Genomic DNA, 10,000 nt, shown 5'->3' with positions numbered 1-10,000 from the left:
TGTAGAGAAGCCTGAAAAATTCAGGACTTCAACGGGGTTTGAACCCGTGACCTCGCGATTCCGGTGCGACGCTCTAACCGACTGAGCTATGAAGCCACTGACGTTGGGAGCTGGTCATTTGTGGGTTCTAATGGTCCCGTCACTGGGCGAAAAAATAGATTTGATTTGATATAAATGTTGTGCAAATATAATTCAAATATGACATTTGTCATATTTGTCCATATTCAATTGACCGACAAATATGATATTTATCCTCAAGATAAATAGGATAATGATGCATTTGCTCTGATTACAAATATAAACAAATGTGGTGTAAACGTAAGACAAATATCACATTTGTTCCACTTAAATACAGACAAACATGTTTAAAGATGACAATTGTTGGGCGGCAATAGTGGATCTTATGTTATCTTCAAACAAGGGGAATATATATTTGGGTTTGTCGGAAATATTTTTTTCAAAATTCTGCAATTTCTTGATTCTGTATGTTGCTTAGCTTGCAGTAAGGTCGTATTGAACTTAACAAAATTATTTTTGATTCAGATTAATATTTTGTCTATGCATGATGATGAGAAACAGATTTGAAGGACAAGACAGAAATTTCAGACAGAAATTCCACCCATGAATATATGTTGTGAAATATTTTATTAAAAATCCTGCATCCTGCATAACACTTAGAGTTTCTAAATAAAGTGTCGTAAACTATAATAAATTAAATTTCTTCTTAACTTTAACTCTAGCTGGTCTAAAATGTGGAAAACATGAATTCAATAAAGGAAAGTGGTTTTGTATGCCACTTTAAGCCACAACAGTTAATTAAAACTCTAATTATGAAACCTTGCTTGATTTAATACACATTTCAACTAATTTTCCTTCATTGACTAACGCCTCCTTTCTCTTTTTCAAAATAAAATACAAAGAACTTTGCCAAATTCAAACTTGGAAAATATATTTTTATAAAAACTGTAACTTGCTTAATGCAAATAGAGTTTGAGCAAGAGTGCATGAGATCAAGCTACCTTATACTGTATACATGTAGCTGGTGCTTGCTTTCACAAGCTCCAGGAGATGCCAAGTAGTAATACTATCATCTGAATAACGTGAAAGTGATAATCATAATTACAGATCAGACTTGATTGACATATAGAGCTAGGATATTACCGTTACATGCATATGGCCGTGCTGAGATGCAAAATTTCTCTTCAAGCGTTGGAAAAAATCTTATCATATGGCCCACATGCCCCCGCACGCACTGTCATTATAAAATTATTGGGGAAGTTCCTGTATGAGGGCCGTACGCATTAGCATGAACAGGGCCAGAAAAAGCTGTAAGGCCCTGCTAGGAACACATACTGCCCCGTGCAATGCGAGTTTAGAGGGTTTGGTCGCTTTTAAACATCCAAGTTAATTACAGCCAGAAAAGCAAATGCAAACAACATATTAGATAAATTTCCTGTGCAAATATTTGTCACTTATTTTGTCCAAACTTCACATTCTGAGTGCTAATGAATGGTGTAAAGAGCCCATATGATAAAATGCTTATTGACGGAGTTTAGGTCGGGCCGGACAGGAAAATATTTGGCCCTCGGTCATGGCGAGTCTGTACGCCAAGGCCTAAGGACAAATGTTTTCCCGTCCCACCCTCCCACTCAGTCGATAAGTACATATTACTTATTCGCTGCGCTCACTTGTGAAATATTTTCTAACATGAGAAGAGTAATTTTGTAGCTCCAAGCAAAATAAACACTATGAAATAATAAATCATTTCAATTTTCCTGTGAAAGGCATGATTCATCATGTAACCATATCAATGGTAATAGTTTCACTTGCGGAGATAACATGTTTTCATGTTTGAGATGCCATGTTTTCATGCGAAAACTGTTATGTCACCCTGACACTTAAAATAAATAAAGTTACTTATAAATTTTCTTTCGGCTTGTTTCTATAATAAGAAAAATTCTGTTACCAAATGAATAAAATAGTATACATCATATCTATATCAAAATTCAAGAAACAATTTTGACTCTGAAATCTGTTACAGGGGTTTCATTAAGAGCCAGGAATCAGGAAAATTGACTGGCTGTGATGATGATTTTCCTGGCTGGTTCGACCATTTACATGTAGCGAAAACTTTGTCTTATAAAAAAAGTTCAGTTCAAATAGTTTTGCCTGCCTGTGAAAACCCAAAAATATTAATTAAACCCCTGCTCTTTGACACTCGCAATTAACCTAACAAGTCAGCACTTAAAGCCCAAGCTGGCGCAGACTTTGGATGGCAATGGAGGCTGTTTGCAACAAAACATCCTTCCTCCCGCTTCACCATCATCCTCTTCCCCCGCTCACTTCTCGCTCTGTTCGCTTTTCTGTCCAGACTTTTCAGTTCCCTTGTCAATTCATCGGAGCGCCATTCAAACCGTTTTACAACTAATTTCGCCATTCTGCCTTGTCCCTCATGATCGTCATCTGAATTTGACTCGTACACGCTCTCTTCCGGTGACATTTAGTCAATGGAGAGTACTTCCTCCAGTTTCCTTTTTTTTTCTTCTGAGTACATTGACTGCCTCAGTGCTCCTCGACGAAACTTGAGTTTCTGCAAGGAATACATGAAATATACGAATTAATAAGTAACAAAAGCAGCTAAAAGAATGGTTTTGGCCCATAATACAAAAAAACATTAAGTAATTACAGCAAAATATTTTTGTAGTTTTAATGCAAAACTACAAAGTCTTAGTCCAGTAAAAGCCAAGTTGAACCTAATATAACTGGTCCCTATGGCATGAAGATTTTACTAACAGGTTTAAATGTTGCAAGTCAAACACTGCACTTCAGTTCATGGGTAGGCCAATTAACAATTATTGGATGAGGTTGAGCATGATAGCGATAATTATCAAGGCCAAAGTTTGTGTAATCTGCCAAAGCCAAACTCTGAGGCAGATAACACGAAATGAGGGCTTGATAATTATATATCGCTATCATGCGAAAACTGAATCCAATAATTGTTTTATTATGCATATTCCTGAGCTGCACTTGTAAACTTAAGACAAGAGGAGTGACTCATCCATTTCTTTGGATAAGCTGCTGGTTACCGGTAGTGTGTTAGGTGACGTCACTTCTGCGTGTATAAAACTATTGGCTGTAGGTACAGTTGTATGACATCAATTCTACATAGATAAAATCTATTGTCTGTAGGTATGACATAAGAGAAACAGAGAAAGCAAGAATTAGCTGCGTGCTTATAGCCAATCAAAATCGAGCTGGTGACACCAATGTATAATAATACATTTTAAGACCCATGTATGTAAAGCTGCATCAAATATAATTTTATGCTTAAGATTTCTGGTTTTGTTGAATACTTGTTCACTTACATTGTGGCACCGTTGGTTCCTTCTTGCAGTTATGACACTTTCCTCTTGTTTATTAACCACTTGGGGCAGCCCTTCCCTCCTCACACGAGTTAAAACTCGTTTAGACTTGGCCTTGAGGGTCTTATAGTAAGTTTTAATGGCACCTGTGACAGAGTTAATTAAAAATATATAGTTTAAACAATTGACCAAATAGTAGTAAAGTGGCTAAAAAAGTAATAACCTGGACGTAAAAAGGTCCTAACGGTAAGTCTGCAAACAAGTGACCCATTAGGCCAGAACTTATCCCGTTTTCTGTAGTCATTGATTGCATTGATCACTCATTGATGACATTGATTGGTCATTGATATAATACACACTAAAAACACATTCCATTTCATCTTTCACATTGATGGCCTTTATATAATAGATGACTGATAAGTCAGTTTCTTCCCCCCTTTCACATACAATGTTTTATTCCTCTTTGCCTATTATTATTGTTACAAACCATTCATGCAAACATTTACTTTTTAACCCGGAAAGTCATTTATAATGAAGAAAAATGCCAGAAAATTGCAATATACATGTAGGTGCAGAATAAGAATATACATGAATTCAATGAGTAATTGATGGGTAATCAATGTGAAATCAAAAACATCAACGAATCATTAATAACACTAATGAGTCATTGATGTCATCGATAAGTAAATCGATAGGCCACAAAATACATGTATTTGGTCATCAATTACTCAATGATCACTGATAGACTGAGTTTCAATCGAACACGTCATAAAACCAAAACCAAAGTAATTACTTGGGCCAATCAAAAAGGACGTAGACAATCCAGGTAAATCAATCAAAACTCGAAGGAATCACACATAGCCGACACAAAGCACAGGAAAATGTGCACGCACGATCCATGATTGGTTTTGGTTTCACTTCTGATTGGTTGAAAAAGTGGCGTGAGAACTTTGAACCACTCACTGAGTTAAGTAAATGCAAAACCAAAGCAATTCGCTAATTACTCTCGACACTCAATTGAAAACCGCTCTAATCGATGACTAATCAGTTGATTACTCATTGATAACCCATCAGTGAGTAATTGATGTCATTGACCATCAATTAGTTATGTCTGGTAAATTATAAATAGTAATACAGTGGAATCTAGATTTCTCAAACCCTTGACTTCTCCAACCAAAAGTTGTTTCCCTCCACTCAGTCAAGCATTGTAATTTTACCCCTCATATCTCAAACACTTAATTTCTTGAACCAATTTTTTTTCCCTTTAGTAAAGGTTTGAGAAATCCGGATTCCACTGTACATGTAGATGTAGCCATATTTATACTTACGTTCTAATAAAACAGGATCAGCCTCTTTGAAAGCTGATGTAGCCTGGACGCCTCTCTCTATGGCTTGGGTGACCTCAAGATTAGCGTCATCATTAAAACTGAAAAGTAACAAGAATGCATGTACTGTATGTGCTTTTTCTGTACTTAGCTTGATAAATGTACATGGTTTGATACATGTAGATCACTTATGTCTTTGGCCTTCTTGCTCCATCAATCAGACTTCTTTGCGGTTCTAAGTTGTCATTGTATCATGTACAAGTATGAAAAGCAGTAATCTTAAAGGGGCACTACATTGTGTATAGAACATGATCATGACATGATTTTGAAAAGCACAAAGCCAAAAGAAACAATTGTTAAAACAAATGGAAATCTAAAACTAATGCCCAGTTTTGTTTAAAAAAATTACACTAATTGTGGTTTTTTTATACTAGTGCACTGAAAGTATTAAAGGTGTGCTAGCATGAATTAAATGTACATGTATGCACAGGTAAGCTTTTGATCTCAACTTGAAAAAGTCTGGAAAACCTTTTTAAAATTGTGCCAGTGTACCTTGTAAATTTTTATGAACTAAAAAAAAAGTCTAAATTTATGCAGTTTGACTTTCCTTGAACTATTCATTTAAATCTAGCTTCTTCCTTTTGGTGATGTAGGGGCATTGATCAGATATATGTGCAAATGTACTTTATTGTCAGTTTCAACACCACTTTGACATGGAAGCAGCAAAATTATGACAATTATCATTTTTAGTCCCCCCTTAAGCAATGTTATCTGAAGGTTACAATCAGACCCTCTTTCTCAAATATTTATTAGATTATGAGCTCAAGATCAGAGGTGATGGTTGTTGATGGTTTGGACCGAAGCAACTATCAACTCGGAAATCGAGAGAGAATAATCCCATTGCTTTAGTAGAATTCTTGTTAAATTTTCTTCAGCTCACCATTTCCAATTGTTTTTGTACATCCCATTTAACTTTACACTTCAGAAAAATCGTGTGGACTGAATTGTCATTTGGAATTTCCTGTTGTGTATGCATGCTCATCAATTTCCTATCACCTCAAAGAAATTATTTTGAGGCCATAATCTACATGTAGGTGTTTATTATAAAAGATAACATTCTGACGTGACCACCAAAAATATGTGGCCACAAAAAGAGTGGCACTATCAGGATGTCAGCTCAATAAGGGCATTGCAGGGTAAAATGTACACACACATGTATGGAGAATGCGAAATCTTCTCTTAAAAAGTAATGTGCAAAAACGATAAATTATTATTGCTCATTCACAGGTTATGCCTTGTATAATTTCTTACCTATGATCTTGTTCAAAAGTCCATTCTTTTGGTGGGTCTTTCTCTTTCAATTTTGCCACAACCTTGTGCACACATGCCTGCATTAAATACATGTCAGATACAACATACAATGTTACTGTAGAATCAAAAGAAAAGTGAAGCGCTAAAGTAAGAACCCCTGTCTGACCCTGTTCAAGCCACAGACCCTTCAGACATCTTGACTATAGCACGCAAACAACTGTATCATTTAAATAACAGAGATGATGTGAAAGTAAGGGAATTTTTGTAGAATTTACAGTCGGTATTCATATGTATAGCCTGCAAAGGGACAAAGTTTGAAATATTTCGTGAACATGCTGCTTACTTGCACTCCATATTATGACGCCAGGCCCGGCTGTTTGATTAAGTCAAATAAAACTGTTTGCCAGTAGAGAAAATGTGGCTTCTTGACAGGTCTAATTACATCATTGACTGATTTTTTACAGTCTAATCATCAAGGGCGGATAGGGACATCAAAATAAAGTCCACAGGCTCGCTCTACAAATTCTTCTGTTTCATGCTCACCAACTTTTTTTCTTTTTTGATTTCAACTTCAAAACTTTGTTGTTCCACTTGCGAAAGCATATCGTATGTTCCCGAGCTGTTTCCTCAAATTAAGATGTGAGTCCCTTTGTTCCTTTGAGATTTGTTTTCGTTCTCGGCATGCTCAGATAAATAGGAAACAGATTGCTTGTTCATTGCAAGCACCAGCTTTGATATTTTAGTGAGCAGTGAAATTTGAATGTTCTGTGAACTGACTGCTGAACGGACAAAGAGAATGGATCGTTTTTGTTCTTCCAGAGGGTTAAGTCTGTTTTTCACTGCAGTTTTATTATTTACCACATTTTATTCCACATAAGTGTCTCCATTGTTTTAACCAAAAAAAAAAAAGGCTTTTTCTTCATGACTCCTACTGTTGTGAGACCATCAAAAAAGAAACTAAAGTGCTTCAAAGGTGGCATGTCCTTGTCTTTTATAAGCTTGTTCTATGTTTAATAAGGGTCCACAGTGTATTCACCAGAAAACTCAATATGACTGAAATATACAATAATACTTGATGACTTCAAATATATTTGCTTCGGGTTCCAGTGTCATGTCTCACCCATTACAATCGCCACCACCTCCCCCACCCCTGAACCCGGCAACTTCCCTAGAGGGAAGCAAGCAAAATGGCCGCCCATGATGATGACATGTGTGTCCATAAAAATCAGCCACAAAAACCTTAATACTCACCACCATATCTCTTGGAAGGTTTTCACTTCTCCTTTGTGTGACAACAGTGGTGGATGACCCTTGCAAGTTGTCAATTTTTTCTGTGAGAGCAGCAAGTTTACTTTGAAGAGCGTCAAACTGCCTCTCGTGGTCGCAACAACTTCCTCTAGCATTGACAGTAAACAGTGGTGTGGTTACCGGAGTTGATCGGCTGCTCGGGGAAGTGGAAGATGGCATTCTGCAGGCGAGAAATGAAGGTGAGCAATTGGAATTACTGGAGGCGCGTGGGAATGTCTACGAAGTTTCTTCAGGTCCAGATTCACTGTCAGCGACAACATCACGACGGCTACAGTTTTCAGAGCGAGATCGAGATCTCTCGAGAGAAATGCGTGGGCGATCTTGCCCTCGTGGAATAATTGGAGTTGTTCTTGGAGTTGTCTAAAAAATAAAGTGCAAAATGATGGGAAAACTTAACAATCAATCTAACACGTAAGTGTACCGCGGCAGTTAGAATTTTCTTAAAAGGTCACAATAGCAAGTGGCATTTGAAACTCACCGTTTGACGTTGATTCAAGGGCCTTGATATTGGTGATTCGGACGGAGAAGTTCTCGAATTCTGCGATCTTCCTCTAGCAGACATATTCAAAAACAGCGAACAGTAAATGCGTGATCAGCTGATTTAACGGATCGACGACGCAAGGGACGCAATAGTTCACGCAATACAAAGGCAAAGCGAAGCGAAGTGAAAGTGTCGCTCAAAATCCCCGCGATTATGCTAAACAACCCATATGGCCGTTCTGGATTGGAAGAAAAGCATCACGTGATTACAGTCATGTGAATTTGCATATTTAGTTTGCTTCACGCTGAGTTATAAACATATCTGGAGTGTCGTAAATTTATCGTCTTTTCTTTAAGCTCAGTATCTTTCCTGGAAATGGGAAGAAAGAGGTATTACTGCAGTCACTGTGATGACTTTGTAAGTCGAGGTACGCGATCGAGACATCTCAAACAAATCGCAGAGAGAAAGGAATCTGTCTCAGAAGCTGAAAGTGACAGTATTAGCGACGTCGAGACAAGTTCTGAAGTTCAGCGCTCGGAAATCCGCGATAGTTTTAACGCTCATGAAGAATGCTTCAGTGCAGATTTAGCCAGTGGTGATTGTGGCTGTAGTGTTTCTGAAGGTGAGATTTATAAATTATTCCTATATAATTAAGAATGGTGCCTACTAATTCAAAGGTATTTTTGCCCCGGAGTGTGATTATGCAGGAAATGTAGATCTTAACAAGTGTTATTGAAATCGAAAAAGAAAATTTGGAGTAACCACGCATTTTTCAAAGATAATTCACGAACAATATTTGTAAAAAGCTTTAAAATACAGAGCCTTGTATGGCATTCTTTCTCAAATTGAAGCTTAATTATCTCTGAAAAATGCATGGTTACCCCCATACCAATAGTAGTTACTAAGATCTACTTTCTCTGCATAATTTTAAACTGCGCAAAAATAGCCCTGTATTAGTAAGTATCACGGATAGGAAATCTGAGTATCTTGAGATGCGCAGAAGGTATGCGTAATAACAATAGTAGGCACCGCCCTTAAGCTCCTATTACATGAATGTCAAATGTTAATAATTCTGGCTCTGTAATAATGTGGCCCCTTGTAAACAGTGGAAATTACGGGAAAGAAACCCGGGAAAACTTACCGCTAGTCGGAGATCCGGGCACTTGATGTTGTCTTCATGGTTTAATTTAAACAGACACAACGCCATGATACATGCTTGCATGTTGTGTGACAGAAAATCGAAACTAAAGATAGGGTCTTTCGAATAACAAGAAACTCGGTCTGTTAAGTTATTACCCTTTGGTTGTGACCACTAAAAATGCGATGCACCAATTATTTTGTCAGTAAACATTTGTTATTCTACTGCTGTTGTAAACAAGTCCACCATTTAGCTGTCACGTAAACGGTAAACAGATGCTGTAGATGGTCAATCTTATTATTATGTCTGATAGGGAACTGAAATAGTTTTCAATCGTTATTCGAAAGACCCTATCTGTAGTTTCTGTGCCAGTATTAAAATAAGCGTCGGCGAATGTCACGGGTTTTTTTTTTTTTTGCTATCGCACACGTGCAAGCGTGTCAATGGCATTGTGTGTGTTTAAATTAAACCTTGTAGACATCAGCCAGTGCCCAAATCTCTGACTAGCAGTAGATTTTCCCGGCTTTCTTTACTGTAATTTCCACTGTTAACAAGGGGTCTTAGTTTTGGTAACACCTCATGTAAGGCTGTTGTCAAACTCTGTGTTAAGACCATTTACGGCGTCATTTTGTTGCCACAGTTACTGTAAGGCTCCACCTAAACACATTCATTTGTTTTCAGGATAATATATTCTCAATAAAATTATAATGGTGAAATTGCTTCAAATTTATACAACTGACTTGTACAAGTTTATATCACTGAAAATCGACACTTTTGTCTCTTCCTTTCTTTAAACAAACATTTCATTAGGACAATAAATGAACCTCTTCAGGGTAAAATTGTACATGTTTATCTGAGGATAATGCATCCAGCTGAGAGATAATCTTTCATTGAAAAGGTTAGCATTTGTTTTCATGAGAACAAATTAGAGGATTTCGGTCAATTACTGATTAAATTTTGAGAATCATCTTTCAGTTGAGGACATTTAATCCACAACACTGTAAAGTTCTGCATGCCAGAAAAGACAGGTTTAAGTGCAGAATAACCTGCCAATGTACACAGTTTAGTATTGCTA

At 37.1% G+C, this 10,000-nt stretch overlaps 1 protein-coding gene and 1 pseudogene across 6 annotated transcripts in view; one reads left to right on the top strand and one right to left on the bottom strand.

Annotated features, from left to right (window-relative positions):
* LOC138030609 (uncharacterized) overlaps positions 1–7,868 on the bottom strand; it is an 8,277-nt pseudogene extending 409 nt beyond the window's left edge.
* LOC138029098 (NLR family CARD domain-containing protein 3-like) overlaps positions 1–10,000 on the top strand; it is a 38,128-nt gene that overhangs the window by 6,345 nt on the left and 21,783 nt on the right. The gene's annotated exons all lie outside the window — the stretch shown is intronic.

Source organism: Montipora capricornis, chromosome 13, assembly GCF_036669925.1.
Source record: "Montipora capricornis isolate CH-2021 chromosome 13, ASM3666992v2, whole genome shotgun sequence".
In the NCBI taxonomy this organism is placed as follows: Eukaryota; Metazoa; Cnidaria; class Anthozoa; order Scleractinia; family Acroporidae; genus Montipora; species Montipora capricornis.
Note: the sequence above shows the minus strand (reverse complement) of the source record. Positions and strands in the feature narration are given on the sequence as shown.